This window comes from Leopardus geoffroyi, chromosome D4 (assembly GCF_018350155.1).
Source record: "Leopardus geoffroyi isolate Oge1 chromosome D4, O.geoffroyi_Oge1_pat1.0, whole genome shotgun sequence".
Lineage (NCBI taxonomy): Eukaryota > Metazoa > Chordata > Mammalia > Carnivora > Felidae > Leopardus > Leopardus geoffroyi.
In genome coordinates this window covers 1,682,978-1,693,563 of record NC_059342.1, presented here as the reverse complement: position 1 = coordinate 1,693,563, position 10,586 = coordinate 1,682,978, and positions in this window count along the sequence as shown.

Here is a 10,586-nt window from a genome sequence, read left to right as displayed (position 1 = left end):
GGAGTCATTTTCCCTAGACTGAACGCTGTTCTGGCCTCAAGACCCCAAATCATCAAACTGTTTCTGAGTAACTTAACTGTGTTCCAGAATGAAGCTCAATAATATTTGTAGAAATACAAAATCATTGGGGTGCCACCAATTATTGCTGGTTTAGTCCGTTAAGCATCAACTCTTGGTTTCAGCTCAGGTCATGATTTCACGGTCCCTGAAGTATTAAGATGCTTTGGGTACAAAAGTGAGACTTTTTTGTACTTGTGCTTGCATTCAATCTACCTACAATGTAACAGACTCATATTCCATTTCTAGGAATATTATTTGTTTTTTCAAATTAATTCAAAATAAATACATTTTCTTCTCAAAAATTAAAAAAAAACTGACCAAGAAGTGAAACATATTAATGTTAGCAGAGAAGAATATTAAAGTAGTTATTGTAATTGTATTCTATATGTTTAAAAAGTTAAATAGAGACATGGAAGATATAAAAAAAAAAGACCCAAAACCAAACTTCTTCTCTAAAAAATAAAAACAAAGTTGAAGGACTAATACTAGCTCATCACATGACTTGTCATAAAACTACAGTAATCAGAACGGTAGGATAGGGGCACAAAGATAGCAAAGCACGTTAATGTCCAGAAATCAATTCTCACAAATATATAAATACAGTTAGCTAACTTTTAACAATGCTCAAAGGCAATTCAGGAAAGAAAGATAGTCTTTTCAACAAACTACACTGAAACAATTGGATGTCAGTAGGGAAAAAAAATTGACGTTCCATCCCAAATTCGTATCTACGATTGAACTCAAAGTGGATCATGTACTTAAAAGCAGAGCCCCTGACTATCACACTTTTAGGAGAAGCCTAATGATCTTGGGATAGGCAAAGATTTATTAGCTACAACACCAAAAGCACCATTCATAAAAGAACAAATTAATAACTTGGACTTCACCAAAAGTAAAGACATCCACTTTGCAATAGACACTCTTAAGAGAATGAAAAGACAAGCTACAGACTTGGAGAAAAACTTTGCAAGGCGTATATCCTATAAAGAACTTGTAGTGAGAGTAGATAAGGAATTCTCAAAACTCAAAGAAAAATTCAACTTAATAATGGGCAAAAGCTTTAAACGGGCACTTCACCAATGAACATATATGGATGTCAAATAGACATATGCAAAGATGCCCAACATTATTAGCCATCAGAATATAAAGTTAAAAGCATAAGGAGATACCACTACATACCTATGAGAGTGACTAAAATTGAAAAGACTGACCAGAGACTGAGACTGTAGCAGAACTGGGACTAGTTGGGACATAACACGGTACGAACACTCAAAAAACAATTTGGCAGTACATTAAAAAGTTATGGCTGGATGTTAGCATGAGGAGCTCCACGGACTCACTTACCAGAGGAAAAAAAGCAAATCTGGTAAAAGCTATTAAAAACCCCAATTATTGGGGCATCTGTGTGGCTCATTTGGTTAAGTGTCCAACTCTTGATTTCAGCTCAGGTTGTGACCTCTCGGTCATGAGATAGAGTACTATCTCAGGCTCCACACTGACAGTGTTGAGCCTGCTTGGAATCCTCTCTCTTCCTCTCTTTCTCTCAAAAATAAATAAATAAACTTTAAAAATACAATTATTTAAAGTCTCTGGAAATTGTCCTGAGGGCATATAATAAATGAAGAAAAGTTTATTCGAGGAAACATACTAAAACTTGGTAAGAACAGCAAGAATCTGTGGCATTTGAACCATGGCCCATTCTTTCTTTCCTTCTTCACTCTCGGCTTGATAGAAGCTCTACTTTGGGTAAATGTGGCCAAGAAGATGGTGCCCTCCCTTCTTTTTAGCTCCCAAACAAATCTTAATATACCTCGCCAGGAAGGGCAGGCCACCAGCATTTCTAATGCCCTCCAGTTTCAAGTTGAGGAATTCCTGGTGAGTGTGGCCAAGGTATCAGGAGCTCCTTCCTCCACTAACCTCCACTCATAGTAAAAAGGCTCTACCTTAAGTACAGCCAGCCAAGAATACTAAGGCCCTCACCACCCTTGCCCCAGATTAGGGCAGAGCTCCCAGACCAAGAAAGAAGAGTCGTGCAGAGCAGAGGCTACTGCCCCAATTGGGGTCCAGAGTAGTGGGTCAGAGACATCGTTTAGGAGAAGAGGCTTCCCATAAGAAAAGAGAGCTCCAAAGCTCTCCACAAAGGAACCGATGTTATTTGAAAAAAAAAAAAATAATCATGGAGAAGTTTAAGCTTAAGGTGGCTTTCAACAACAGCTCCTCTTAGGAGCAAAAAGCTAAACCACAGGCCATCTAGTTCATAAGCCTAGAGAGAACTAGAGAAATAAATGGCTAAGAGACAGCCTGAGGACAAAACAAACCTCAAAGACTTGCTTCCAAATCTAGTCCTGTCTACACTGAATTGGATCAGATTGCTGAGGAGCACATGGCCCAGGGCATTGTCAAAAACTATAACGCAAGCTGTTGGTGATTAGTTGCACCGAAGAAATGGGGAGTAACATCACATGAAGACAGCCTGACGGAACTTAGAGAAGGAGGTGATCAGAGAGAGCCCTGCCAAGGCATTGCCATTCTAGGGGAACTGTGTACACACTCAAGGCTCTGTCCCCAGAGGAGCAACAGCGATGGCTTCATTCGGTGAAAGCAGACTTCACTAAAATTGCCTAGCCAGATCACAAAACAAAGAGCAAAATAAGTCATGAGAGGAGGAAGGGTGATCCAAGTTGCTGTAATATATCACCTAAAGTGTCTAATTTTCAACAAAAAATCATGACATACAAAGAAACAAGAATATATTTACATAGGATATAAAGAAAAAAGAAAGTGCTTCTAAGAAGGTCATTATGTCATATGCAACAGACTAAGACTTCAAAACAGCCATTATAAATATGTTCAGAGAACTGAAAGAAACCATGCTTCGGAAACTTAAGGAAGATATAAAGACAATGTTTCTTTCACCAAATAGACAATATCAATAGCCACGTAAAGTATTAAAAAGAACCAAATGAAAATTCTGGAGAAGTATAATAAAAGAAATGAAAATTTTTCTTAGAGGGGCTAAATAACAGATTTGAACCAGCAAATGAAGAATTAGTGAACTTAAAGACAGATTAATGGTATTACACAATCCAAAGAAGAGAGAGAAAATAGAACGGAGAAAGTGGAAGAGTCTCAGAGAAAATTGAGACACCTTTAAGTACACGAACATACATGTAATAGAATTCTAGGAGGAGAGGGAGAGGAGAAAACAGAAATAATATTAGGAAAAATAATGGCCAAGAATTTCCCAGTTGCTGAAAAACATTAGTCTACACATTCATGAAGCTCAGACAAGTCCAATCAGGACAAGTACACAGAAATCCACACCAAGAGTAAAACTGCTGAAAACAAAGACAAAGAGAAAATCTTGACAGCAACAAGAGAAATTGACTTATCACATACAAAGGAATCCAAATAAGATAACAGGCGACTTCTTATCAGAAACAATGGAGGCTAGAAGGCAGTGGTATGACATATTCAAAGTGCTGAAAGAAACATACTGTTTAACTCAGAATCTTCTATCTGCCAAAACTATCTTTCAAATATGAGAGTGAAATAAAAACATTCTCAGGTAATCAAAAACTGAGCCAATTTTCTTCTAGCAGACCCATCTTATAAGAAATACTAAAAGAAGCTTTTCAGGCTAAAAGGAAGTAAATCCAAATGAAAATTCTAATCCACATGAAAAATAAAAAGGCACTGTTAAAGAGTAATTATGTAATTATTTACCAAAAAAAAAAACCAAACCAGAATACATATTATTTTCTTCTTTCTTCTTTTAGCTGATTTAAAAAACAGTTGTATGAAACAACACATGTGGGGTGCCTGGGTGGCTCAGTTGGTTGAGCGACCAACTTTGGCTTAGGTTATGACCTCACAGTTCGTGGGTTCGAACCCCACGTCGGGCTCTGTGCTGACAGCTCGGAGCCTGGAACCTGCTTCAGATTCTATGTCTCCATCTCTCTCTGCCTTCCCCTGCTCACACTCTGTGTCTGTCTCTTTCTCTCAAAAGAAATAAACATTAAAAATTTTTTAAGTAAAAAAAAAAAAAGAAACAGCACATATATAAATGCATTGCTGAGCCACAGATGTCATATATTTGACAATAATAACATAAATGAGGTGGATAGGAGGGGAGTTACATTGGAGTAAGGAAATGACACCAGATTGTAACTCAAACCTGCGTGTACCAATTTAAAAAACAGAAATGGTAAATAATAAGACAAATAGAACAACTCAGTAAATACATACTCGCTTTCTTTTCTCTTCTTAGTATAAAACAACAATTATAACAATGTACTATTTGATTTGGAACACATATAAATTTAATATGTATAGCAACAATAGAACAAAAGGGTAGGGAGGGAATAGATTTATTTAGGAATATTATTTCTATATCACACTGGAATGAAGTTAGTAGAAATACAAAGTAGATTTTTATAAGATATGTGTGGTAAGCCCTAGAGCAACCGCTAAAGTAGTAACCAAAAAAAATATAGAAAAAGAGTCATTAAAAAAAGGAAAATGTGATACTAGAAAACATTCACTTCATGCAAAAGAAAGAATTAAGAGGAAGAGAGGAACAAAAGTAGTAAAGCAGACATGGAGTAAACAAAAAGTAAAATGGCAGATGTAAGTCCAACTATATCAACAACAACATTAACTGTGAATGGATTAAACAATCCATTCAAAAAGCAGAGAATGTCGTAGTGGATAAAAAAAATCATCCAACTATATGTTGGCTATATGAGACACAGCATTAGATTCAGAGATTCAAATAGGTTAAAATCATAAGGATGAAAGGCTCTATCATGTGTACACCAACTGTAAGATAGCTGGAGTGGTTATTTAATATCAAGTAAAGTAGCTTTAACATTTTGTACTAGGGACAAAGAGGGACATTTTATAATGGTAAAACTGTTGATCCATAAGGAAATTATAACAATTATATACATACCTAACTATGGCCCTGCAATATATAAAGCAAAGGTTGATGGAGAGTAACATAGACAATTCAACACTAATCATCAGAGCCTTCAAGACTACACTTTCAATCATGGATAGAACAAGTAGGCAGAAGATCAACAAGGAGACAGAAGACTTGAACAAGAATACATACAAACTAGAGTTCACTCATACCTATAGAACACTGTATCTAACAGGAACAGAATATGCATTTTCTTCAAGTATACATGGAACATGCTATAGGATGTATATATATTCACAAATATATACAAATTAAAGAACACACTACTAAATGCCAATGGCTCAAAGAAGAAATCCCAAAGGAAATTAGAAAATACTTTGAGATTAATAAAAAATTAAAAATAACGCATGGGTATTTCTGGGATGCAGCTAAAGTAGTGTTTCGAGGGCAGTTTACAGGTATGACTTACAGGAAAGAAGAAGAAAGATTATAAATCAATAAACTTCCACCTCGAGAACCTAGAATAAGAAGTGCCATCTGAACCCAAAGCAAGCAACAGGAATGAAATCATAAATACTACAGTGAACATTAATGAAGTAGAGAACATAAAGACAATAGAAAAATCAACTAAACCAAGTGTTTGTTCTCAGAAAAGATCCACAAAATTGACCAATCTTAAGCTAGACCAAAGAGAAAAAAAGAGAGAAGACTCAAATTACTAAAGTCAGAAATGCAAATGGGGACATAACTACTAACCTTATAGAAATAAAAATAATTATAAGAGAATGCCGTGAACAGCTGCAACTATATGCCACAAATGAAATGGACAAATTCTTAGAAAGAGCAACTAAAAATGACCCAAGAAGAAATAAATCTAAATACACCTATACAAGCAAAGAGATTGACTTAGTAATCAAACAACTTCCACAAAGAAAAGTCCAAGACCAAATGGCTCCATTGGTAAATGCTTCCAAACATTTGAAAAGGAGCTACTATGAATTCTTCATGAATGCTTCCTAAAATAAAATGGAATGGGGCAGTTTCCAACTAATTCTATGAGACTAGTATTGCCCTTATATCAAAACCAGACGAATATCACAAGAAAAGAAAATGATATACTATTCGCTTACATTTTCTTATGAATATAGACATAAAATCCTCAACAAAATACTATTAAATAGAATCCAGCAATGTATGAAAAGAATTATGCACCATGACCAAGTGGGGTTTATCCCAAGAATGCAATGTTGGTTTAACACCTGAAAATCTGTTAACATAGTATACCACATCAATAGAATGAAGGGGAAAAAACCACATTATCATTTCAATTAATGAAGAAAAAGCATTTGACAAAATCTAACACCTTTTCACCATAAAAATACTCAACAAACTAAGAAGTAAATTACTTCTTTTTAAAAAATTTTAAAAGTTTATTTATTTTGAGAGAGAATGCAAGTGGGATAGGATCAGAGAGAGAGAGAGAGAGAGAGAGAGAGAGCGCGCGCGCGCTAATGCCCCAAGCAGGCTCCACACTGTCAGCGCAGAGGCTGATGCAGGGCTCAAACTCATGAACTGCAAGATCATGACCTGAGCCAAAGTCGGACACTCAACCGACTGAGTGACCCACATGCCCCAGAAGTAACTTACTTCAAGTTAATAAACACCAAAATGAAAAACTCATAATGAACTACATAGGTAATGGTGAAAAACAAGTATTTCCCGCCTACAATCAGAAACAAAACAAGGGCGTCTGTTCTCACCACTTCTATTTAACTTGTATTGGAGATTCTAGCTAGGGAAATTGGACAAAAAAGTTAAATAAAAAGCATCTAGGTTAAAAGGAAGAAGTAAAACTATCTCCAGTTACAGATGGCAGGGTGTGGTGTGCATAAAATCCTAAGGAGTCCTCTCAAATCTATTACAGCTAATAAACAAGTTCAGCAAGGTTGCAGAATACAAGATGAATAGATAAAAATCAAATCTATTTCAAAATGATTCTATTTATAATAACATCAAAGAAAGTAAAATATTTAGGGTATAAGTTAAACAAAAGTAATGTAAAACTTTTATTCTGAAAATTGAAAAATATTGCTGAAAGAAATGAAAGAAGATCTAAATAAAAAGATGTGTTTTGCACCAAACCCATCCATGTTCGTGGGCTGAACGACTTAATATTGATACAATGCTGATATTCAACACAATCCCTATCAAAATCCCATCTGAGTTCTTTTCAGAAATTGACAAGCTGATCCTAAAATTCATATAGAAATTCAACAACAATCTTGAAAAAAACAAAATCTTGCCCATTTCAAAACTTACTCTAAAGCTATAGCACTGAAGGCAGTGTGATGCAGACACAGAAAAGACCTATAGATCAAGGGAACAGAATTGAGAGTCCAGAGGTAAATCTTCACATTTTAAGTCAACTGATCTCCTACAAGGGTGTTAAGATGATTCAATGGAGAAAGAATGGTCTTTTTAACAAACGGTGCTGGGAAAATTGTATACCAACACATCAAAGAGTGAAGGGAGACCCCTACACCTCTTACCACATACAAAATATAACTCAAAATGGACCAAAGATCTCAACATAAGAGCTAAAGCTATATAAGCTGTAGAAGAAAACATCAGTGTCAGTCTTCCCAACCTTCTATAGAAAATGGTTCCTTAGATATGATGTTCTAAGACTAAGCAACAGAAGAAACACAGACTAGATATCATCAAAATCAAAATTAAAACTTTTTGGGCTTCAAAGGGGGCACCTCAAGTGGTGCCTACGTGGTTCAGTTGATTAAGTGTCCAATTCTCGATCTCAGCTCAGACAGTGTGGATTCTCTCTCTCCCTTTCTCTGCCCCTTCCCTGCTCACGTTCTCTCTCTTTCTCAAGGCAAATAAAAAACATTAAATAAAGGGCACTATCAAAAAGGTAAAAAGACAACTGCCAAGTGGGATACAATACCTGCAAATCCCGTATCTTACAAGGGACTTGTATCCAGAATATATAAAGAACGACTACTACTCAGTAATAAAAAGACAAATAGCCAATTAAAAGATGGGCAGAGGATCTGAACAGACAGATATACAAATAACCAATATAAATAAAAGGATGCTCACCATCATTGGCCACCAGGGAAATGCCAATCAAAACTACAAGATACCACTTCTCACCCACTAGAGTAGCTCTAATTGCCATGACAGAGCAGCAGTCATTGGCGAGGACGTGGAGAAACTGAAACCCTCTTACACTCTGATGGGAATATAAAATGGCAGGGCTACTTTGGCAAACAGTTTGTTCCTCAAAAAAGCTAAACACAGAATGTGTTTATGACCCGGCAATTCCACTCCTAGGTATTTACCCAAGAGAAATGAAAATAGAAGTCCACACAAAGACTTACATAGGAAATGTTTAGAGCAGCGTTACCAACCAGAAGTAGCAGCCAAAATCTGGAAATCAACGTAGATAAGATGTCCTTCAATGATTGAATGGTACACAGACTCTGGTATATTGCTCCCATGGAACGCTGCTTGGCAGTAAAAGGAATGAAGCTTTGATACATGTAATATCATGAATGAATTTCCACATAAGTATATAGAGGAAAAAAATGCTGCACACAACGAACTTTCCAGGGTGCTGGACATGTTCAGTATCCTGAGTGCAGTGAGGGTTCCACGAAGATAGACAGATGAGGGATAGAGAGACTGAGATGGAGACAGAGAGACAGACAAACAGACAGATGTGTACGTGCATGTCAAAATGTATCAACTTCACCAAGAAGGTAGAAACAGAACCTACAGAATGGAGGAATATATTTGCAAATCATATACCTGATAAGGGCTTTGTAGCCAGAATATATAAAGAACTCCTACAAGCTCAACAATAAACAACAAACAACCCAAGTGAAAATTGGGCAAAGGACGTCAACACACATTTCTCCAAAGATCTACGAATGGCCCACAAGCACCTGAAAAGACACTTAACATCATTCGTCGTTAGCGAATGCAAATTAGAACCAGAACGAGACCTCGCCTCACACTTCCTAAGACGGCTCTAAGCAGCAAATGGAAAACGACGAGCGTTAGAACGTGGAGAAGCTGGAAGCTGGCATAATGGGAGATGGCTCAGCCGCTCACAGGTTGGCAGTTTGTCAAAAACACTGAGCAGGGTCACCGTATGGTGCAGCAATTTCAGTCCCAGGTACACACACAAACTGAAAACAAGGACCGGAGCAGACACGTTACGCCAATGTTCTGAGCAGCATCGCTCGCAACAGCCGCAAGGGGGAAACAACCTGCTGGCCCTGACGGGTGGATAAACAGGATGCGGTCCATACGCACGACGGCCTCTTACTCAGCCTTAAAAAAGGAGGAGATTCAGACACCTGTTCCAGCATGGATGAACCTTGAGGACATCGTGGTAAACGAAGTGACTACAATACTGCGGGATTCCACTTGGACGAAAGACCCAGACGAGGCAAATGTACAGGGACAGAAAGGGGACTACAGGTCACCAGGGGCTGGGCAATTCATGTGTTTAAAAAAATTTTTTATGCTTATTTTTTATTTTCGAGAGAGAGAGAGAGAGAGCGCACGAACGGGGGAGGGTTTCTGTGGCCACAGGACACTAATGTAAGCAATGCTACTAAATCGTGCACTTGAAATGGCTAAAATTGCAAATTTTACGTTGTACATACTTTGCCACAATTAAAAATAATTAGCAATGTAATAGACCAAACCTCACTGAACTCTACACTTTAAATGGGTGAATTGTTTGTAAAGGTCATCACCTTTTACACTTTACAGATGAGCATTTTACTGTATGTCAATTCTATTTAAAGCAGCTAGCAAAACTATGCATGCGTTACTTGGATAAAAATAAAAATTGAGTTTTAAGAAATAGTGAATGCAGTCTCCTAAGAATTCCACCACACAGATCTCTACGGGGCAAAATCTGCCGCCTCTCGTCACATCCCTGCTGCCCAGGGATTCGTTCCCTCAACTGAGAAGCGGGTGTGACCTTTGCCGGCTCCAGGAGGCAGGGATGGAAGCAGGCGGGACTTGTTCCTTCTTCCACGAGGCGGGAATAGCGAGAATGGCCACTTCAGAGGACTTACAGAGGCTTCTCAGACAAAACTCAGCAGCATCCTACCACATCAGCTCTGAGTCTGGGGGGCTCTCACCCCCCCCAGTAAAGGACAGGTGGACAGAGCCAAGAGAGGCCACGTCTCCCACGTCAGGGGACAGAGGGGAGAGGAGATGCTGGGCCAGGTGGCCTCTGAAGGTCCCAGAGAGGCCAGCAGGTGAGTTAACCTGGGAGGGAGTGTGGTGGTGGGGGCGGGGGGAGCTGTACCCTGCAGACCCCAGGTGGAGACCAGGGTCCCTGTGATCACGGGCTTCTCAAAGTGCCTCAGGCCATTCCTGGCCTCTGCCCCCCATGATGGGCCCCCACGGGCCACTACCGTACTCCATGGGGTGGGGGCCTCGGGTCCTCCTCTAGAAATGTGGTGGGAGCTACCTGGCCAGGTGATGAGGAGGATCCCCTCCTGCAGGGCCACCGACCCTTTCCCCCAGTCTGGTGCTCTGGGGTGTCCCCTGTGCCCAGGGA